The sequence below is a fragment of the Equus quagga genome, chromosome 2 (genome assembly GCF_021613505.1).
Source record: "Equus quagga isolate Etosha38 chromosome 2, UCLA_HA_Equagga_1.0, whole genome shotgun sequence".
Lineage (NCBI taxonomy): Eukaryota > Metazoa > Chordata > Mammalia > Perissodactyla > Equidae > Equus > Equus quagga.
The window spans coordinates 69015688-69040209 of NC_060268.1; the positions used below are offsets into that span (position 1 = coordinate 69015688).

Consider the following 24522-nt stretch of genomic DNA (forward strand, 5'->3'; position numbering starts at 1 on the left):
TTGTACCTGCACCATCCTTCCTTTCTGCATTCCCTTGGGATGTTGCTTCTGTAATAAGACCCGTTTCCTCTGCTTTTCTGTGTCTATTGTTTTCTTCAAGATCACATTCAAGACGCATTTCCTTTAGAAAACCTGCGATTAACTCAATTTTTGATGCCTTTGAAAGTATAATGAACAGTTTTAGGCCCTCAGGATACTTAACTGAAAAAAATGAATGAGTCATAGATAAATTGATGAATGAAAAGTCAATATTAGTCTGCAGACTTAAAAGAGAAAAAATATGGTAAACAAAGAGGAAAATAAGTGATGGGGAAAATAACCTTAATGGAGCTGGAATATTAGTTATATATTCTTCTTACTACCAGTGTAGCCATCTCTATGACAAGGGAGAGCAGTGCCACAGAAATAATAAGCCTCAGCTTCTTACCCCAGATGTGTCATTACCTGAATGTGTGCGCTTAGGAATGACAAAACCTTTTAGCCTCAATTTCCTTATCTATGAGGCAGTAGTTTTGAGGGTTCTTCCAGCTCTCCAATCTTGGACTCTTACAGATAAGTGAGACTGGCAAAACTGTTTTCTGGGTGGAACTATTTGGAAGGCTGATTAAAACTTAATTAGTGTGTGTCTCTGGAACCTGCCTGCTGAAAAAGTTGTGTAGTCATGGTGGGGGAGGGGGAATTTAAGTTATTATTTGACTAAAGAGGACAAGCATTGTAGGATTTCAAGACAATGGTTACATCATTCAAGGAGAATTAATTTTTTTCCTCTGATTGCCTCAAAGCAGGATTATAGAGAAGTAGAATATGAATTAGAAAGTTTTCAGTAAGCAGAATTAGAAGTTGGTGGAATCTCAGAATAGATGCACCATTTCTCCAACCCCGTAATATTAATACTGGTTGTATTTGTAGACTACATCATGGTTTCCAAAGAATCTTTTTCACTCCGTCCTTCGTATGAGCAGATCCTCTTACAGAAGTTAGACCAAAGCTGATGAGCCAACAAGAGTTGAAATGAGGACAAGGAAACCAAGGGTACCTGGTTGGGGGTGGCAGATGGGAGAGAGCTTATGTTCTATTTACTCCATCACAGAGAAGATGTGTATTGTTGTTGGGGGATGATTTTGATGATCTGTGTTTTCTAACATGCCCTGATGCCAAAGGGGCAAAGAATCTACTGAGTAAAAGAGCATGGACACAACCAATCAACCAGTTCATTGACTTTACTAAAGATTGATAGATAGGCCACTAGCTCTCTCTGGGATGCTGAAGGCTTCCTTTACTCAGAGCCAGAAGATACTGGAAAGTAGTAGAAAATATCTCAGCAATATGATTAAATAGGTACAGACTAATAATCATAATTAACACTTATTTTGTGCCAGGTACCATTCTAAGTTTTTAACATATGTTAACACATTTAATCCTCACAGCAACCCTGTTGCTATTCTTATCCTCATTTTACAAATGAAGAAACTGAAGCACTTGTCCAAGTTCCCACAGCAAATAAGTGGTGAACCAGGAGTTGAAAACAGATAGCTTGTTGCCAGAGTCCTTGCTGTTAATCACTACTGTATATTGACTAAAACAAGTTGATATTTATCTTGCTGCCTCTTGCTTGCCTGAGCGTGCATCTGGATGTGACTGTCCCTAACTCCCTTGTCATAGAGCATTGGGACTGTCTTCACACCTTCTCATAAGCCACAACTATAAGTCATATTTCAGGCTCAGAAAGATATCTTTTTGTAGGGAGTGTTTTTCCAGTCCAGTAAGGAAAAAAAATCATCTCATCCCAAGTGGTTTGATCTTCTGCTTTCCTCTCCTAACTTTCATAGATTCATCTAGAGGGTTTTACTTAAGGATCTACATGCCCTCAACTTTTGCTAATACATTCATGAGAAATACCAGTATTCTTGAAGGCTAACATATTTATAATCAACTTTTTTATTCTGAAATTTACAAACTCCTACCCTAAATTTTTGTTACATTCAACTAAATAATTGCTTTTATCTTTATAGTCCAAAATTGATTTATAGTTATATTCTTTGTGGTTTGGGTTAAATATATATATATATATACACACATAACTTTAAAAGTTCTTTGATTACAAAAAAATATATCTTCTGGATGTTTTCGTCCATCATTATATACCTCCCTCCCTCTTATCTGTTCCTTCTTTTTTTTTTTCCCTTTTCTCTTTTTCCTTCCCAGCATTGTAAGTTCTGTGAACAATGGTACGTAATTAATATATGATAGTGATGATTTCCAGATACATAGCCCACTCACAGGAAACAGATGCTGTCTAGTTCCCCTGGTGCAAGCTCAGAAACCACGTGCAGATACACACACTCACCAGGTTAAGTTATTTAGAAAAACCATAAGAACAAGATCCTCATAAGTAAGTATGACTTATAAAGGGGTTGGTAAATTTGCGCTAGTGTCTTTGGAACAGATCTTTCTGGACAGTGGAACCCAATACATGATACCTTTAAATTTTTTTTATTTTCGGGTCACAGATAATTTGAGTTTGAAAGATTCAGAACATGGGTTACAAGTTGGCAGTGCCCACTCCTCGTTCAAAAGAGTACAGTTACCAGAAAGTAAATAGGGTGCCTGAAAGTAGGATTCACTTGGTCATTGAAATTGAAGGAGTCACACGGTCATTGAAGCATAAAGATAAGTTATAGCATGTAGATAATTTAGTTGATGGATGCAAACTTCATTGTGATGTATCCTGCTTTCACTTTGGAAGGATATTTCATCTCTCTACTAAAAAGCATACAATGTTTATTATGCAATATGTTCCTATGAGAGCATGTTCCTCCATTCCTGAAAATGATATTAAAAAACAGATCTTTAGGAAGTAGATCATTCTTTCAACAAATATAAATGCCTAAACTATGTGTTAGACCTTGCCCACAAGGTTCTTCCTAATAGCTGATTGCAGAAAACTAAAGAGGAATTAAAATACAAGATAATAATCTGTACCATAACAGATCTCCTTGCTTCTATCCTTGCTACTTTCAGTCTGCTTTCCACACAGTATCCAGAGTAATCTATAAGTCAGATTACATCACTTCCCCACTCAGTCTCCTCCAGTGGCTCCCCAACTTATTTGGAGCAAAAGCTAAAGTACTTATAATGGCCTAGAAAGCTGTAGATTTGCTCCACTCTTTACATCTTTAACTTCATCTCTTACTACTTTCCCTTTCACTCCAGCCTCATGGGCCTTGCTATTCCTCAAGTATGTCAGCACTCTTCTGCCTTAGGCCCTTTGCACTTACTCTTCTCTCTGCCTGAAAAGCTCTGCCTCCAGTTAGCTGCATGGTGATTCCTGACCTCTTTCAGGTCTTTACTCAAATGTTGTCTTAGGAGGCCTTCTTTTACCACTTTATTTAAAATTGCAACCCCTTTCCCTCCACAACGCCATCCCCTTTCTCTTTTATTTTTCTCTGTAGTCCTTATCACCATCTAACATACTTATTTGTATTCTTAATGACTTTCTACCCCAACTGGAAAATAACTTTCATGAAAGTAGAGATTTTTGTCTGTGCTTAATAAATACTCACTGAATTAATCAATGAAGAAAAGTTAAATACAAGATGGTCTGAGAGTACATAATCCAATAATAGGCATCAGAGAAGACTTTTAATTTCCAGTGAAGCTAAGATTTGACAGATGAGCAGGAAGTTTTTAGCAAAGTGTTTCAGGCAGAGAGAAGAGCATTTCCAAAGACCCAGAGAAGCACAGAAGAGCATGTGGTGCTCTAGTCATTCATCATGAGCATAGAAAGGATGGGATGTGGTAAGCAGAGAGGTTGGAGAGATAATCAGGGACCAGATAATGAAGGGTCAGATAAAGACAATGTGGAAGCCACAGAAGGATTTCAAACAAGGAGTGAAGTGATTAGATTTGCTAATTCTTTTGTAAAGAACCTTCAGGCTACAGTGTGACAAGTAGATTGGAGGAGGCCACTTTGTAGCAGGAAAGCCTTTTAGGAAGTTATTTTGGATATTTAAGAGAGATAGTGGCAGACTGAGGTAAGCTGACGGTGGTAGGAATGAGAAATAGATACATTTAAAAGTATTTAAGAGACAGAATCATTATTGGCTGTGAAAGGAAGAAGCTAGAAGTGGAGTTGATGATGCTGCCTTCAGGATCAGGTTTATAAGAGAGGAAAATAAATTTAATTTTGGACACGTTGATATCCTTGTGGGACATCCAAATGGTAGTAAGATATCTAGTAGAAAGGAAGCTATAAAAATGTGGGGCTTTGAAGAGGCACCTAGGCTAGAGATATAGATTTGGGATCATCAGCTTAGGTATAGTGGAGAAACAGTAGAAATGGATAATAATTTATAGAGTAAGGAAAGGATAGAACAGAGGAGAGAAATCTGAGGAATAATGTTATTTACTGCAGAGTTTGGCAAACTATAGCTCATGGACCAAAGCTAGCCCACTGCCAGTTGTTTAAAGGCTTACAAATAAGAATAGCCTTTGCATTTATTAATGATTACATTTTACATAGTAGCCTTGATTTTGCCTCTTAGCCTGCAAAAACATAAAATATTTACTATCTAGTCCTTCAAGAAAAAATTTACTGACCCCTGTTTTAGGCAAAGGAAGACAAGCCTGCAAAGAGAAAGATTAATGATAGTGAGAGTGATGGGGAAAATCAAGAGTGAGGTGTCATATAAGCCAAGGGGAAAGACAGGGTTTTCAGATAGTAAGGAAAACTTTGGGTCATGTTGGCCTAGTAAGTTTATGCACTGACTCATCTCTTCTGCTTCAAATACATAACAACAATAAAAAGTATTTTGGGGCTGGCCCGGTGGCGTAGTGGTTAAGTTTGCATGCTCCATTTTGGCAGCCTGAGGTTCACGGCTTGGATCCCAGATGCAGACCTGCATACCGCTCATCAGGCCATGCTGTGGCAGCATCCCACATATAAAATAGAGGAAGATTGACACAGATGTTAGCTCAGGGACAATCTTCCTCACCAAAAAAATAAATAAATACTTAAAAAGGAAACTAAGAGAACATAGCCAGCTCAAATCCAAAATTGGGATTTCTGTGGACAAGAAATGGAATGAATGGAAACACAAAGTAGTAAAAGGGGCAGAAGCCACAAATCTGTGGCACTCCCAGTCCAGAGGCACATGGGGACCAGGACTGGGCTCTGGCAGACTCAAAGAGGGCTAAATGCCCCATACAAAGCCGTGGTCACAACCTAAGGTCAGAGCTTGAGTAGGGATTTTTCCACTCATGAAAGGAGATTGAATAAAAACTGCTGCTGACTACTGCCCAGTACTGTAGCTTACAGGAAGCTTCAGGCCTAGGGAGGAAGAGAACACACAACCTCACAACCAAGAATTGAACCAAGCCACCTGCTTGCTCAGTGACTGAATCTACAGTATCTCCAGTGTCACTGCTGGATCTCCAATCTTTGAATTGTGATTTATGTGACCTGGAGCCCTGGGTACCCAGGAGAAGCAACTATGAAGCTGCTAGATAAGGGAGCATAAAGTGATACACAGAATAAAACAAAACACCTCTACTCAAAATGTGCCCACAAACCAAAATTACAGACATGAGTAAGTCAAATGTTAGGAAAGACAGCCATGAAACAGTTTTTTAAAATGGAACAAGAATTTATAACAGATGGAATTAATTTTACAAAACTGTCTGAAAAAGACTTTTAAAGAAATGTATTTCGTTTGCTCAAGGAGATAAATGAAAGCATTCATTTAAAATCCACAGGAAAGTATGAAAAAGTAGACAGAAATGAAATAGTAGGTAATATGAAAAAGAACTAAAAGAAATCTAGGAAATAAGAATGTAGTTTTTGAAATTAAAAAATAAACTCAACAGGGTAAAATCTAGATTGGAGGAGAGAGAGAATTAATCAACAGCTAGGGAGATAGTTTTAAGAAATATACCCAAAACACAGCAGAAAAACAGATAAGAAGGGTGATAGAATGGTTAAGAGTTATAGAGTGTAGAGTGAGGTGTTCCATAGCATTCATTTAGAGTTCCGGAAGAGGATGAAGAGACAAATGGAGTTCCTATTCAACACTGAACACCTGAGTATTTTCAAGAATTGGAGAAAGGCATGAATTCACATCATAGTGAGACTGCAGATCAAAGAGAAGAAAGTATTTTTAACTACTAGAATAAGTCAGATTATCTAAAAAGTACAGTTAGACTGATAGCAGACTTCTTGTCAGCAGTAAGAGGTGCCAAAAGACAACACAGCAGTATCTTCAAAATGTATAATATCAAGCAAGAACTCTGTGCCTAGTGAAACATGATTCAAGAATGAAGGCAAAATGGCAATATTTTCAGACATTCAAAGACAAAGAAATAGAGCTACTATAGGCCCTCACTAAAAGAGCCATTAAAAGGTATACTTCAGCAAGAAGAAAATGAGTTCAGTGAGAAGGCATGGGATACCTCACTGAAATATGGTGAACCTAGAAATTGTAAAAGTGCGTCAGTTTGTTTCATTAACCATTGACAGTGTTAAAAAAAAAAAAAACACTACTTTTTTATTACAAAAAAGGAAAAGGAAGAAAAACTAACCCTTTAGTTTATCATAAAAAGATAGGAGGAGAATATATAATTGGAAGTTTAACGTATGCCGGACCTTATGATAGAAATGGTAAAATGATAGTTGAGAAGAGTGAAGATTTTCAGTAGGTTACTATTCCTATGAATCAAATTTACTGCATAAGCATAATGTCATAATTGTAAGATTGTATTCTAGACTAAGGATTCAAAATCAGATAAATCATCAACGAGGCCAATGATGTCATAAGGCAAAGATAACATTACTTTAGCCTTGAAAATCATTAACAGGATAAAATTCTAATGGTGGTTAATTAAATGAGCACCTAGATAAGGGATAGCTATATTTTTTTAAGTACACATAGAAAATCCAACGTTACCAAAAAATAAATTCTACCTTACAGTCATATATTAGCTTAGTCAATATTAATATGACCAGTAATTGTTTAATTTTTCATAATTTAAGGGGCCTGTGATGGATTATTTTAATGGTAAGTCTCTTAGAAGATCTTCCCTCCATGTAAACCTATCGTTAGTGGAGGCATTCATATTTTTCTCCTTGAGATCTTTCAAAATTAGGTTCAATCCTCATTTTATTTCATGAATATTCTCTCATGTATTGGTAAGTCTCTACATGAGTGATAAAAACACTCCAGAAACTGTTAATAGCTGTCTTAAATATCCCAAAAAGTACAGAATGAACATCTCTAAGCCAAATGTGGGATGGTCCTCATTTCCTCTTTCTGAGTATCATAAAAATAATACAGAGGCAAAAATAAGTATGCAGTAAAGTATAAATAATAAGTGAACATATTTAAAAATATTCACTTAGATATATGTTGTTCTTGTTTCTAATAGAATGATCCATAAAAGCCTAGTAATCCAAACGAAAATATCTCCCCAGGAGTAATGATCTCTTTCTTCTTTGAGCTCTAAAACACTTTGTCTGCACCTCTCTTAGGACAAGTACCAATTTTTGCTTTAGCTTATAGCTACTTGTCCTGACTTCTATCTCTTCTTATAGTCACTAGTCTTCTTGAGGTCTCATACCATGGCTCTCTGTACTCAACAGGGACTAGCAGAGTCTATACACACAGCACACAAATGTTGCATGAATGGCCGTTTCATATATCTGAGGGGTTTTTTTTGGTTTTTAGTATAACAGCAAAGCGTTTAATTGTATGTTGTCTTGCAAAGCTACTTACAGAGCTCCAAATTTAGTAACATGAATATTATCATTTTACTTTTTTCTTCCAAGTATAAAACTTAAAAATTAGTATATTGTTTGAAGAGCAACCACTACTTTACTGACAGAATTAAAATGAGCAGTCTTTCAGCTGACTCACTGCCAGTGAATCCACAGTGATCATGAAGATATCTCTACACCACATTCAAATTGGAGTAAGTCATACTGGATGAATCTCTCTCTTAGTTTGAATTATGTATATTCAATTCATACTTCTTGACCTAAATTGTTCTTTTTCATAGATTTAGACAATTATAAGAAAATTAAAGTTAGTCACAAAGCACTTTGGATTTTTTAGAGTAGAAAACCGTGAATGACAAATTATGTTACACACTAAATAGTCTATTTTGATGAACAGAAATATTACATAAATTGCTTGTCAGAAACACACGAAATGATTTTTTTTATCTGTCATTTACACTAAATTCTTGCTGGCACATAGCATTTTCTGAATTAACGTCTCTGTAGACAAGCAGTAAAATGCATAATGTACTTATGAATAATACATCAACAGCCTTATAGCCAAGATCAGTGATAAACAAATTGGTAGCCTAGTGTCTGGGGACTCCTTAGACTGAGTCCATTTGATATAGGACTTTTTGGACTTGTCTACTATCTTTCTATCAAGTGCCATAGAAACTAATGTAATTAAGTTTCTTATCTGATTCATTTCAGGATTTAGGTAAATCTGTGATGAGGCTATGCAGCTTCTCTGAGATCATCTTTGTATGTGCTTTGTGTACCTTTTGTATACCCTTTGCATACCCTTTGCATAAGTTGTATCATTAATGTATTCTTGTGATACCTAATTGTAACTTCAGGGACAGAAAGGGTTATTAAAGTACAGCTATGAAGGGTTGACTCCTCTTATCACTTTGATTTATTACTAGTAAAAATTACTTTTATAGTTTGACTAACAAAGCAATAAATTTAATTTTAGAGGTTCTTTCTGATTAAAGCATGCAACAGTAAGAATTGAGTAGTACTTCATGATCTTACTTTCTTTGAGTTTATAATCCTTATATATTTGTGAATAGAGACTAATTATACCAGACTAGAATGTTAGACTGTAAATTCCTTAAAGGTATGGACACGTCTGTTTTATCTATCCCCAGTAGCTAACGTAAGAATGTAATGGTCGCTTGATAAATGATTGTTGAATAAGTGAATGAAAATACTAAGCAACAGTGGGCAGTAAGACAGGACTAACGTACTGGATACTTAATGTCTTGGACAGTATCCAGTCAGGAAAATAGTAACTGCCCTAGGTATTCAAAAAGAGGGGTATTTAAAACAAGGATTTTGTTACAAAAATTATTGGACAGGCTGGAGAAGCAAAATGAAGAGGGTGATGGTTCCCAGAGAGTAATAACTGCAGGAAGCTTTTCCTGTCTACCCCCATACCACCCAGAGCTGAAGGAGTAAAACTGAAATGTGTTATTGCCTAGAACCTATTAAGTCCACACTGACCACTGGCAATGTGGGAGCTCTATGTCTACCTTTTAAAAATAATGTTTCTGAATAGTTATAATGGATGCATTGTATGTATATATTGTAAAATTGCAACTTTAAGTTCTGGTATAATGTTTATTGGGCAGAGCAATCTGTATAGAATATAGTTCTTCTGTGCAGCTTATACATTTTGGTATTTCATATATTTAGGGACTGCAATCTTCTGATTTATTCCTTTATAGGCTGGGAGGTGTTTTATTAGTACAAAAATATGCATTTATTAATTCAGTAAATATTTAATCAATATTTACTTGGTGCCAGGCACTATGTTAGATATTAGGATTATAAAAGTTCATTTTTAAAGTGCAACTTGTAATATGTAAGTAAATTTATCCTATTGACACTCATATATTTATGTAAATCTGTTCAGAGCATGTATATAAAGTGTTTGAGCTTGCATAGAAATTTTTAACTTAACAGTTTTGACTTGTCAGTTTACCTTGAAATAGTTCTAGTTCTTCCTATGAAGTTGTGTTGTTCTTTAAAAAAAAAGAAGGGGTAACATAACTCCATATCTGCTGCAGTCTACTGATTGTTAGGCAGTGCCACTGATAGGCCAACTGAAATATAACTGTATTTCTTGCCAGATTAGAGAAAAGGTGACTTGGCAGAAATAGATTTACTTAATAAAATGCACATCCGGAGAAGAAACAATCATGTCTGTGGGTAGCTAATGGATTACAGAGCTTAAATATACACTGCCTCTGAGCCTATGGATGCTGGCTGGGGCTTGGAAAACATGAGCATAAAAGCATGTAAAAATCATTATTGGGTTCTAGCCACCTCTTTGAACAGTTCCATGTTCAAACTGTTCCATGCTCTGTGCTTTGGTGCAGATTATAGTGGCCTGTGATGTAGCCCCTGCTGCTGTGTTCAGAGAAGACATACCAAACCAGTATCTGCAAAACCTTTAGAGAACAATGGCACCTATATTGTGATGCCACAGGAATCCTTCTAAATTCAAATTAAGGAGAAAGAAAAGTAGGCTTTTTTGTTCAGTGTGCATGGCAACCAATATATGACATCCATTGGAAGAAAAATTGCCTTTCCTAGAAAAAGCAATGTATCTTCTGTTTCTTCCTCCCCCTCCTCCTTTTTACTCCTTTATCTTTTCCACAGAATTAATATTATTGAACAGTGAGGCTAATTAATGACAAATGCAGTAAAATCTGTCCAATCTTCAGTCCTATGTACACATACTCAGTTTGAGCTGCCATTCCATTCACCAAGGTTATATATTAAAAATCAAAATAGTTTTTTAAAGTGTTTTTCTCTTGGCATTATGAAAAGGAGGCATGAAAGCTCTCCCTCTCCTGCCCTGCGTGAGCCCTGCATCCTGTGACTGCCACATACTCATTTAGCACTTAAACATTACCTTGAAAATCATTAGATTCTTCTTATGCCTAGTTTACCCAACTGAATTCTAAGCTGTTTCATGCAGGAGGCTCTGATTCTGTACGAGACCAGTTTGTATCCTTTATGTCTTAGGCATAAAAGATGATTGGTAAATTGACTCTTCTTTCTCCCTCCCCACATCCAATCAGTAACCAAGCCTGTTGCTTTTACTTGTAAATACAGCTTTTAGCCAGCTATCCTACTTTTCTATTTAAATTGTCATTGATGGTGTTTGGTCCCTAATCATTTCTTAATTGAAATACAATAACCTCCTATTAGATGTTTTGAGTTTTGTCTTGACCAGCTCCAATCTATCCTCCATTTGGCTTCCAGAATGTGCTTTCAAAAGTAGAATTCTGGGTGTGTCACTCTCTGCTTTTTAAAACCTTTTGGCCGCTCTCTATTGCTTTAGAATAAGATTCAGACTCTATATCTTTGCATAGAAGATCCTCTGCAAAATCTGTTCTCTTCCTACCCTTATGGCATCATCTCTCCATGTTTCCACTCTCACATGTCACACTCTAACCATTTTCAGTGGTTTATAGTCCCTTGAAAGGGCCCCGCACCCTCTTATCTCCATATACCTCATCCCCTAGAACACCTAGCTCTCTCTCACTCAGTCCATTTCCCTCCCCCACCCCCCACACGCACATATCTGCCGTTACCACATAAACAGTACTTTTACCTGGATGGCTTCTTGTTTTTGAGCAACTCTTGTTTTGAACAACTCAGGTGTTCCCTCCTCTAGGAGGTATTCCCTGTCATTTCCCCGATCTTCCCCCAGCCAGTTTAGGTACCTACTATGTAAGCCCAAGGTGTACCTTGTACCTCCATCATGATAGGACTTTTCACTATATTGCACTAATCTCTTTTCAAATCTTTCTTTCTCAGAAGAATGTGAGGTCCTTGAGGGCAGATCCTGATCCTCTGTGCTTCTGTATTTCTACCACTTAGCAAGCACCAAGCACATAGTTGGCAGGCAATAAATGTTTATTCAAATAAATTAAATGGTTTTTTTGGCTTGTCTTCCAGTCCATTCCTTGCCTTAAGGCAAGCAAATGCCTAAATATTCAAGACAGATGCTTTTCTGGGCCAAATAGCTTACTTTACAGAAGTAACCAACTTGGCAGATTTGGTGATACCATGAAAGAGTTAGTTCTGGAAATTACATCACAAAGTCAGTCTATTCAGAGGGAAAAGTTGGTGTTATCTTAGTGTTGCATTACCAACAGTGACTGTTTCATTGTGTTTGCTTTCATTTACATATCTCATTTATTGTACTTATATCAAGGACCAGAGGAAGCTGGAAAATAAATTTTTATCTCAAAAACACCTATAATTTATATCATTTATTTCTTGAATACAAAATTCAAAGTACAGATATCAGTTATCCTTAGATTTGGTTTTTTGCTCTCCTTAGATTTGGTCTTCTAAAGCAACAACCACAGTTCCTTATGTATTCCGGGTACTAGATAGATTGTTTGCTGAATTGATATAACAAGCAAGTTGATAAATGAATCCAAGACAATGAGTTGTAAAATATACCATGAAAACCTAGTAAGATTACAGAGCACATAACTTTTGCCAGACTACCTGAAATGGCCACCTTAAAACATTCTATGGCACATCTTTGCCATCTAACTTTCATAAGGGAATTTGATCATTTTCAAGTTCCTTTCTTAATATAAAGTTCTTAGGTTCTGTAATTCTTTTCTGTCTCTTACCATTTATTCTTAGCTACTTGAATAATGGCCCTTTTTCAAAGCTTTTTCAGTCGCCTTTCTCTCAAGAACAATATAGAACCATCTCTAATCTAGAAATTTATCATTTTGTAGTGTTATCATCCTGTCTAGGGAAGCTTCCCAGCACTGACACGGTATCATTACACACCCCTTACTGACATTTTATTTTAGTGAAACAGTTTTGTTTTTCAGTGCATACTATGCAAAGAGACAATGTAGTGTGATGGTTGAAGCTCAGATTTTAGAGCTACCTGAATTAGCTCTGAAGCAGTCAGACATACCTGAATTTGATTCCTGGATCAGCCATTACTAGTTACATAATCTTAAACATGTTACTTACCTTCTCTGAGCTTTAGTTTCCCCCTGTAAATGGGAATGGTAATTCTGTCAACCTCATGCTGTTGTATTATATGAGACTGTGCTTGCAAGGCAGCACTTAGAGTGCCTGGTGCGTGTGTGTGTGCACACTCAACAAGCGTTGGTGATTTTTTTATATGCTAGGCACATGGGAAATAGCAGTATTTAAGTCAGATATAGGCCTTGCCCTTCCTGGTAATTGAACAGGTAATTAAAATAAAGAGCAATGAGTGTTTGAGGAAATGATTGAGGAAATACAGAGTTGTTCATGGGTGTAGTAGGAAGACTGAATACAACCTAGAGGTCAGAGAAATCCCCTTATAGGAAGTGACATTGAGGCTGAGGCTTACAGGTTGAGAAGGTAGACTCTTAGCTAAAATATAGGTATTTGTGAGAGAAATCATATTTTAGTGCAATTTTGAGATCCCAGGATATGCCCCCTCAAGAACTTTAAGGGTCTACTCTTATGGCTATTGTTTATCATTGAATGAAGTGGAAGTGAAATGTGAAGTCTAGAAAAAGCAAGAACCCTTAAGGGGTAGGAACTAAGATTTATTTGATAACAGTATGTTAGGTACTTAGAGAAGGGGGGCAATATAAAGAAGTAGATGATGATCACTAACGTTTATGCAGATAAATGTATTTAATCCTCTCAGCAATCACTTGACGTGGGAATTTTGTGCCCTAATTTATGAATAAGAACACTGAGGCATCCAGAGGATAAGTAGCTTGCCTGATGTTGTGTGGCTAATAAGTGGAAGAGTTGGGATTCAAAGCAAGGCAGAATTATTCCATAGGCCATGCTGCGAGTTTCTAAACAATGAATAAGACCCAGTTTGTGCCCACAAGGAGCTCACAGTCTAGAGGACAGTAATTTTCTGGGCTACAGCTGCTAGGGCAAGAATTATTTTGCCTTCCCTTATATCACAAAGTTAAGAACCTTAAATGGTTTTTCTACCTGTTTCCCCCTACAGTACATCATTTCTGCCTTTCTTTCTCAGATCCCTCTGTCTCCCCCTCCCTGCTAAAGAGGCCTCCTAATGTTGTATGCCATTAATGTTTATGCATGAATGTCTTCAGAAGTACAGATTCTTTTTAGGATCTTTACATTTCTTTTCTATATGATAACTTTTTTTATCCATCTTGGGAGGATATGGACTTGCATGCTGACGTAAAACTAAAACCTGTTTCAGACTTCAGCCTAAAGACTTTGTTTAAATGTAAATTGATCATCAAATTTCTCTTCAAATGAACTTGAGTATTCATTATAAAGAGAAAAGGATTTTTGTTTTTCTTGTTTTTAGGAAGATTAGCCCTGAGCTAACTGCTGTCAATCCTCCTCTTTTTTTGCTGAGGAACACTGACCCTGAGCTAACATCCATGCCCATATTCCTCTACTTTATATGTGGGATGCCTGCCACAGCATGGCCTGTCAAGCAGTGCCATGTCCACACCCGGGATCCGAACTGGCGAACCCTGGGCCGCTGAAGCGGAATGTGCGAACTTAACCGCTGCGCCACCAGGCCAACCTCGAGAAAGGGATTTATATTTGCCTTTTCATAAAGAAATAAGATTCTGTAATGATCTGGTGTTCTCCAGACTTAATGACTCCTCTGAGTTTTGTTTGCCTTGAATACGCAGACTTTTTAAACATTGTACTTCATCTTTAATAAAGGTCTTATCTTATTCCCACTAGTTAAAAGCAGTAGCACAGGGCAGCTCCAATGTTAGACTCCAGTGGGGCAGCATTAACTCTTCAGTAAACATTTGATGATGTATGCTTTACCAAAATCAAGAAGAAAGGCATGACATTCTGAAAAAGCCTTTCACACTGTTCTCAACGTAAGAAGGTATTGTTTGCAACATTTTAATGGAGAACAGAAGCTCTGCGTTGTTAAGCAGTTTTCATCCATGACCAAAGTATAAGTTAACATGATTAACCTCAAGTCCAAAATCTGAAGGACTGCTCCTTTTTTGCCTTCTTCCTTGTCACATTTTTTATCATATAGTCTCATAAGTAACAGATTTTGCACTGTTTTTGTCTCCTCTGTTTTCCCTATATACCTTTAGATGCTAGAGAACAGCAGGGCCTAAACCAGAGGGCAGCCTCCAGATAATCCACCTGAGGAAACATTGCCTATCACTAGCCATTTCCCTTGTCTCATTTCCTCTTGACTAAATTAAGCAGACCCAATGCTTCCTAGCAGGATCATTTCTAAAATCAGCTGTACTTGACTTTCCTAGTGTCCCATCACAAGGCTTTTTAACCTAGCTGCTTATTGAAAAATAATCTTGCAGTAAATATCCTATCATGGGCACAGGTGGAGAAAGCGTACTCTAAAGACTTTGAAGCAGTATCTGTGCTGAAGTTGGAAGCAAAGCCTGCAGAGATTTCACTGACATTTGGAAAGGAAAGAGTTTTGAAAGACTGCCCTGGCTGAGAAAGTGTTGAAGGCCATTTGGGACTGCGCATGCAGGGGGAGCTCATGTTGGGCCACCTGGAATCTCTTCTAACCCTGCTCCCATGTTCCCTCCCTCCTCACCCAAAGCCTACTTCCCTCCTGCTGTGTGCACATTTCTTCCCATTTCCTGACAGTCTCAAGAGCTGTATCACCAATTAAAAGAACTACTCATATTTCAGTCTCTTAGAATCTAGTTAGCTCTCATTTCCTTTTTTATTTACTTGTGATGGTCAGACTTGGCATTCCTTTCCATTCTCTGAGTCTGGATTATTTCAAGATTTTTTTTCCATTGCTAGTGAATGCTAGTATAAGAGAGCTCAGGATCCCTTCTCTAATGCTAAAAGTAATTTCACCTTGTCTTCAAAACAGTATTGAGCTAAATGCAATGTGGTATTCTAGATTTGATCCTGGAACAGAAAAAGGCCATCAGTGGAAAAACTAGGTGAGATCCAAATAAAGGCCACAGTTTAGTTAACAGTATAGTTTAATGTAATTTCTTAGTTTTGATAAATGTACCATGTTATGTCAGATAGTTACCATGAGGGAAAGCTGGATTAAGGCATACGACACTCTACTATTCTTGAAACTCTTTAGTAAATGTAAAATTATTTCAAAATTTTGTTTAAAAATTTTAAATAGTACCAAGTCCAAGATTTTACGAAATTGAGATATTTGGTGATGTGTGCCAAAAGTCAAGCACATTCTTAGAGCCACACACTAGATTTTCCCACAAAATTCTTTGTATAGATCCATCATCCACTCTGAAGTCATATAAACCTACATTCAATACCCAGTTCTGCCACTTACTAGCTGTAAAAACTTAAGCAAGTAACAACTCCTCTAAGACTAGTTTTCTTATCTGTATAATGAGATGATGATTCCTATCTCACAGAGTTGTGAGAGCTTATATGAGATAACAGCCCACGGCCTGCTACATGGTAAGTCCTTGAAATGTCACTCTCAGTTATCCCCCCAGGATGGCACTTTGAAAAAAGTAAAGTTTGCATTCCTACTCCCTCCTCAAGTTTGTTTTCACTCCTTAAAAGTGCTCTCCCCCTCCATTCTTAAGGACATAAATGTGTCTAGGTCACTACTTTCCTTGAGAACAGGGCAAAAAAATTAATGCCAAGATGAGTACAGCAGGACATAAGCAAAGATGGTTGGCAAAGACCCTGCAGTTGGCCTTGACATCTCTGGCCTCTCCCCTCTGGGCTCATCCCCTTCAGGAAGACCTAAGACCAGGGTATGCCTTGCCTTTCCTTCTCGGCATAGGCAAGAACCAGTAGCCTCTTGCACAGTTGCTAGTTTATTTGTACCCTTTGCTTGACTTTCCCAGGCAGAGGGGTGTTTCTCAGCCTTTTCTTTCTCATGATGGATTGATGAGTTTTCTCTAAAGAGAATTTCTGATGTTAGAACCCCAGAAAGTAGACTGTACTTTTATTCTTTGATTCAGCAACTATTTACTGAATACTTAATTTTTGCTAGATCCTGTATAAAGATAATCCCAGCTATTAGAGAGCTCACAGACCACTTTGTGATTAAGTAAATAGATAATCAGTATGATCTATTTACAATGAAATAATAGAAAAATCAGTCAAGAACTACAATTGCATTGATGGAGAGAGAGCAGAGTGCTTTAGGAATACTCCTCTCCCTTTCCTTGCCATCTCCATGGAGAAGAGCCTCTGAGCCCTAAGGTCCTGCTCCCTGGGAGCGCCTAGACCTGAAGGAATTTGTCCATGGTACCAGCTTTTGTTCATATCGCTCCCTTGCCCAAAATAGATTCTCCTTGGTCTCATGGTCCTGAGTTTCATTTGCCTCCCAACTTTAAAACATCCAGGATACTTAAGATGCAGGAACAAGGAAAACAAGGGCACTGTTGTGATAAGACTCCTCAAGTTCTGCTGTAAACCAGCAGGTAGCCTGAAAGTTGGGAAAGGTGAGAGAATAAAGGAGTTGCACAAGGAACCTTGTATGTAGGTCCTTGACTTTGGGTCCTTTGTCTTTTAATTTGATAGCACGATAACTCAGAAAAATGTTCACATTGACACCCATTGTGTCCTGAAGAACTAGTCAAAGGAACCATTTCCTTTATGTGCGTACAGCTCTTTGTACATCCCCTCATTGTAGCACTTATCTCACTACTGCGTTTATCTATTTTAAGTCTATCTCTCACAATGAGTGTGGGCCTGGCCCAGTGCCTGCCACCTGGCAACTTTGCAGAGCTTGAGGTTGAGGGAGATCAAAATAACTTTAGTGTTAGTTTTGTTGGATTGAAGTAATAAATTCTATATGCTAATCTTTGGTCGTTTCTCTCTTAACAGCTTAAAGAGAAAGAACAAGAGCACTCAGGTCTTGTGTCCTGCATTCATCCTTTAGTTCCTGCACCACCCCCTCTCACTCACCCTGCCCTCGTCTCACTTAGTCCAAACAGGTCAAAAATGGCACGATTCACCTCCCTTAGGGAGAGCCTTCCAAAGGGTCCAAGTTCTGATTAGCATCACAAAGGAACCGTTCCTCTCATCTTAAGAAAGCTTTTCTAGCCTCTCTCAGCCCCAGTTACCTCATTACCTAAGCCTTCAAACTGTACGTTGAGATTTTTCTCTTTTTGGCACCACATTCCTACAAATTTATAATTTCCTTGTGACATTCTTGACGCCAGAACCTGCATCCTTTCAAGTGTGTCTACAGCTGAAAAGCTGAGCCTAGACATTTCTGTAGATTATGGGAATATGAAAAAGACAACATTAGAAGGCTTAGGAGGGAAAACTTATAAAATAGAATAAAGAGTATCAGCTCATTAGGCTTACTTCCTTTAAGCTGACAATAACAGGTGAAGATAGTAGATGAGTAGAGATGATGTCCTTTAAGTGTTAGGAAAGTTTTTCATATGGGCAAACAACCATTAAAAAATTCACTCCAGGGGGCTGGCCCCATGGCCAAGTGGTTAAGTTTGCATGCTCTGCTTCGGCGGCCCAGGGTTTTGCTGGTTTGGATCCCGGGCATGGACATGTCACCACTCATCAGGCCATGCTGAGGTGGCATCCCACATAGCACAACCAGAGGCACTCACAACTAGAATATACAACTATGTACTGGGGGGGGGGGGGGGGGGGGGGTGAGGAAAGAAGGAGAAAAAGAAAAAAAAAAGAAGGAAGAAAAGGGGAGAAAAAAAGAAGATTGGCAACAGATGTTAGCTCAGGTGCTAATCTGGAAAAAAAAAATTACTTCAGGATCTTCTTATCTTTGTAAATTGCGCTGCTGAGTTCTAAATTTATGGACTTGCCAAAACCTACTTGTCTCTCTAAACAGGTCTTAAGGTGCCACCAGATGCTCAGAACAGATCTAGCCTATCCTGCTAATGAACATACAAACAGTTTTCCCCATCTGCCACTTCTGTCTAAAAGGCTAGAAAGGCCTCCTCTCTGATCACAAAGAACATAATTACTGTCTGTAGAGAAGTCAAGTACAAAGGCCACCAGCCTTTGCAGGCTACCAAAGATTAACAGCTGCCTCTCCTTTGATTGGGAGAGGTAATAACAGTTACTCTAGTTAATAATTGAATGGAGTCCCAGGCCATGTAATTCAGATTGAAGCTGTCATTTTTTGCTGGCCTTTAACTAAGCTGAGTTATTAGAATGGAGCTGCTAATCCTATTAGTCAGTTGTCAGTCTTGCAGTGGGACAGAGCAGAGGAAGGCAGAGCTATTAAGGTGTTATGCCAGGTACGTAAGTAAAGCCACACATTCATCTTTAGAGGTATTTCTTCCTCACTCAAATCAGAATGATAAAGCTCTTTATGAAAGTTCCAGTTTCATGTGTCTGAATACAGAGTATTTGGCAAAGGAGTAAAAGGAAAAAGGGAAAGTGCCTAGTTCACCATTCTAGATGAGATATTTTCACTCATTGAACAAACTTTGCTTGGTGCCTACAGTGTGGGCATCCTACGCTTGACCCTGATTTAGAATGCAAAGACAGGAGAGTTTAGGTTTTACAGTCTAGTACATGGGCACAAATAACTCTGGGATAATGTAGAAAGTGATGTGAAAATTAATAAAGGAAACCCCAACTAAAATTGGAGTCAGGAAGGCCTCTAGAGGGAGCTCTCATGCCCTACATTTGTTGTGCATCTCCCAAAGGGAAGGTATTTCTACTTTGCTACCCCAACAGGAGGAAGGAAGGTTTTCTTCTTGCCTAGCAGTGGAAAATGCCACAGCTCAGTCAATAAGAAACCATCGTCACCTGAACTTTCACTTTCCTCCAGTGAAACTTTCATTTTTCCTTTGCTAATGACTTCCTCGTCCCTCCCCCCTTTCTATAAAAGCCTTCCACTTGTGTAATTCCTCAGAGTATCTCTGTGCTTGCTAGAATAGGTGCTGCCCCATTCATGACTCATTTGATAAAGCCAATTACATCTTCAAATTTTCTCAGTTGAATTTTATTTTTTAACACTGATGAGGGCCACAAGACAAATACAGTTAAATACAGACACCTTTGACTTTAGTTGAAAGGGATCAGGAAAGGCTTCATGAAAGAAGCAACATTTGATCTGGGGCTTAAGGATTGAGAGCTAGCAAGTTAAGAAGGTGGCAGTTTGGATGAAGAAAATAATTTGGTTAAGCATTTTTAGCATACTTTAATTTTTTTTTTAGACATTGAGAGGGATAGGAACAAGTATAAGATGATGGATTTGAGGAGCATCCAGTCTCATTGTGGCGTTAAGATGTCCAGGAATATAAAGAGAGCAGTGTACAAGAAGTACTAGATGATTGGCACAAGAAGTTAGTATGATGGAAATAGAGAGGAAGAGGAAATGAGAGGCTCTCTGCATCCTTTAAATCTACCTGGATTGTGTGTGAAAGTGATTTCGTTTTTTTTTTTTTTTTGTACGTAGAGTGTTTAATGCCGCATGCTTAAGAAGGTAGTTTTTTCTTTTAATTTTAACATTTGGGCAGCTCATCATTGGGCTTGAGTTTCCCTTTCTGTCCTCCTGAGTGGAAAAAAAGTCATAGAATATCAGAGGATTGTTTCATCTCCCTTTAGATGAAGGGAGGAGAACCATTCATTTTCGTTGTGTTAGGCAATGGGATCCAGTGGGAGGGGTTTCTGCTTGTTATGCCCACAGCCTCTATATTGCGTTAATCTGTCATATCTCACAGGACATTTTTGCTGTCTGAGAAAAATCTTTTCATTTGTTCATCCTTGTTTTCAGTCACTCATCCATCAGATACTTACCATTCCTGTTCTGTGCCAGGAGTGGGGCTGCAGAGATGAATCAGCCACCACTCTTAAGGAGCTTGCAGACACAGAGAATGAGGTCCTGAGGCAGAGCAGAGATGATTGGATGAATAGGAGTTGATGTGGGACATGAAGGAGAAGTTACTGAACAATGTTTGCATCTGTCCATGCTCTATGGAAGAGAATTCAGAAGTGGCTTGTTGCAGCTCTAAACCAGAAGTGCAGATAACCAGAATCCTCCTTGATTCTAGGGGGATATTTGTGGGGTTTTTTATTTTGCAGTTGGTTTTGCTTTTGGTTTTATTTCCTTGGAAAGCTACAAATGATAAATTAAAGCTTCAATTTTCATTAATACCTTAGTAAAAAATCGGCTTTGAATGGCCTTTATCTTCCTGAAATTGGCTTATTTTTTCCTGCTTAATATCTGTTAGAGCCTGTGTCTTAAGTTTTTCAAGAGGTCACATCCATGTTGTTGGCACTGCATAAAAGGCTTTGAGTTTTGTTTTGTTTTGTTTTTAAGGCATTGATGTATACATTAAAGTGGTCTGCTTCTCCTCAGTCCTTTCCCCCTCCGCTTGTGCAGTGTTGAGCTAGTTGTCTCCCATTGTGGAAAGGTCTACAAGAACAGCAGTGACACTGCTCAGTTTCCCTGTGGACAGATTTCATCAGCTGGTGCATCTGCTTGGCTTGAGGTCTGATGTACTTTGTTTTTGAATCGAGAGATATCGTTATATAAAGGCTTTGCATTGAAATGGAGTATGAGTGGAGAGTATAGTTCCTTCCTTGGTGGTCATTAAGGTTGAGCATGTCCTTCAGTCTTAAAAACCGAATTTCATTCTTTGGTCCTGATGTTCAATTCCAGTGAAACACTATTCTACAGGCACATACAATGACAGAAATGGAGGATTTTATCCTGGATCATACCAGAGAAGTTATTGACTCTCTGTGTTTTCACAGTTAAAATCGTGTAAAAGTATCTTTGTTAGCCTTCTTTCTCAAAACTGTCACTCAACAACTACTGATCGAGCACTTTCTGAGTGCATTCCCCTCTGCTAAGTGTTGGGGATGTGGTGTTGAAACAGACATAGTCCCTGACCTCAGGAAGCTCTGAGTTTAGTGGGGATACAAAGATGAAAAGCTAGAGAGGATCATCCCTTCTAGGAAGGAACAGCATATGCAGTAGCACAGAGGCATGAAAGACCATGGGCCATAGGGGGAATTTGGTTGAGAGAAAGGCAGGAGCATGGCAGGGAAAGAGGTTGTTAGAGAGAGATCAGATTCTGAAGGATTGTGCTGAGGAATTTGGGCCTCATTCTGTAGACGGTGAAGTCATTCAAGTGTTTTAAGCAAAGAGAGACATGATCACTTTTACTCTTGAGAATATTATCCTCATTGTACATACAGGTATCCAGAGCAGGACTACTCAAAATGGAGTCCATGGGCCAGGGCCAGGCCACTGTCACTAGAGCATAGTGAGATAAATACACAAATCAAGAGTAAGTTTTAGCAAATTGACAGAGTAATTTTATGTCTGTTGCAGCTAATACTTTTAAATGTGGGCTCCTACTTAGTACATCTTTTTTTTTCTCATTTGCTCGTTATTTCATTTGTATTGTATTTCACAAAAGTATTGGTCTACAATGGAGTGAAAATGAAAAATGAAAAAATCTCTGACTTTTATCTTAGAATGTTTGGGAGCATTGCTCTAGGGAATGGGCTGGTGTGGGGTGAGGGTGGATCCAGAGGTACTCCTTAGGGCATTGCTGCAGTACTTCAAGCAAGAGACCTTGAGAGCCTGAACACTCTGAGGAGGCATGGATAGAAGAGGCAAAAGTTAAGACCTGTAACAGAAGTGGAATAACTGGAACTTGGAGCCAGAATCAGGATGAAAGCTGAAGAAGGAGGAGGAGTCTAGAAGGGCAGATATTCTTTTAAGAATCTGCTGAAAGTTGGACCCTTTCCCTATAAATTACAGTGGGCTTTTCCATCCCTGTGTCACAGAGATGTTTTGTTTATTTTTTAACATGGTTATGCCTTTTTAATATTATTAAATACTTTATAATTCCTATTTCTTTTGAGTGTAAGAAGAAAGGAGATGTATGTATGTATGTGTTTACTTGTCTGTCTTGACTCAGAATCCCTCTGCCATTTTCCCTAGGCTTCAGATGCTTCCATGGTACCACAGGCCTGGTTTTGGTAAAACTGCTGGTGGGATAACTAATCACTACCAAATTAAATTCCCAAAATATTCATACATACTATATGATCTCATTTATGTGAAAGTCTACAATAGACAAAACTAACCTATGGTGCTATAAATCAAATCAGTGGTTGCTTCATGGAGGAGGGATTGACTGTGAAAGGGGCATGAGGGAACTTTCTAGGGTGGTGGAAATATTTAGGTCTTGATAAGCATTCATCAGATTTAATTGAATGGTATACTTAAGATCTGAACCTTTCACCCAATTGTAAAGTATACCTCAGTTGTAAAAAAAAAAAAGCCAGTAAACATAAAGTATTCAACTCTGTTGATTATCAGGAAAAGGCAAATGAAAACCTCAATGAAATGCCAGTGCACACCTATTACAATGGCTAATGTTAAAAACAAATGGTAAAACCAAGTTTTGGTGTAAGTATGGAATAACTGAAATTACCACTGCACTGCAATGTGTACACAAATTGCTTTGAATACTTTTGAAAGCTGTTTGGTCACAATAAAACTGAACCTATGCATACTCTGTGACCTAGCAATTCCACTCTTAAGCATATACTGAACACAACTGCATGTCACATGTGCCCAAATACATGTACCAAAATGTTTAAAGCAGCATGGTCCAGAATTTCAAAGTGGAAACAACCCAAATGTCAGTCAGCAGTGAAACATTTAAATTGCAGTATATAATCAGATGAAGGAATATTATACAGCAAGGAAAATGAATGAACCACTGCTACAGGCAGCAATATGGATGGGATGAATTTAGGAAGAAAACCAATCAAGCAAGAAAAGCTAGATACTGTAAAAATTTTAAAGTATGGTTCTATTTTTATAGTACTGAAAAGTAGGCAAAAGAAATCTGATTTTAAAAGTCAGAATAGCCTTTACATTTGGGAAGGAAGTAGAGATAGTGGGATGGGCACCAGAGATATTATGGCATATTATAAAGCTTAATGTTTTAATTCTGGAGTTGTTACAAGGTGTATTCAGTTTTCCGTAATTCATCCAGCTATATAATTATGATTAGTGCATTTTTCTCTGTGTACGTTATGTGCTAATGCAAAAGTTATTATTTTCTAATTATATTGACATCCTAACATAAGGAGAAAGAATGGTAACAGCCTTATGGTTTTAAATAAATTACTGAACTGGGTTTCTCAATATTCTGATTGTTAATTCTATTGCAAAGAAACATTTTTTTCATTGATACCAAAATAAGTTACTAATTTTTAATCTTAAAAGTGTGAGTTCTTGTCTGAAATTCACAATGAACTTATTGTAGTCTCAAACTGTATTTTATTGTGTGCAAAGTGAGTAATTGAATGATTAAGGTATTACACTACCAAACTCCAGACATATTCTAGAGCCAAGAGTCTACATCAAGCAGGCAGAGCATTGTGGTTAGAACATCAGAAGGTTCAGGCAACCATGTTTCACAAAGCCTGTGTATAACTCATCTCTCTCTTCCATGCACCCTACCCCTCAAAAGAACACCTTAGTATTTCAAAGAAATTTCAAGGCTTGATGAACTGTAGAATGCTGTTAGAAGTGTAAGGTGGTGTTGTAATAGAGGAGTTGTGTATTAGTTTGCTGGGGCTGCCATAACAGTACCACAAACTGGGTAGCTTAAGCAACAGAAATTTATTTTCTCGTGGTTTTGGCGACTGGAAATCCAAGATCAAGATGTTAGCAGGTTTGGTTTTTCCTGAGACCTCTCAGTTTGGTTTATAAATGGCTGCCTTCTTGCTTTGTCTCCACACACCCTTTTCTCTATGCACATGCATCTGTGGTGTCA

At 38.0% G+C, this 24522-nt stretch overlaps 1 protein-coding gene across 10 annotated transcripts in view; it reads left to right on the forward strand.

The window, feature by feature from the left end:
• The window catches only part of SCAPER (S-phase cyclin A associated protein in the ER), a 513402-nt gene that overhangs the window by 320492 nt on the left and 168388 nt on the right, over positions 1 to 24522 (forward strand). The window lies entirely within an intron of this gene.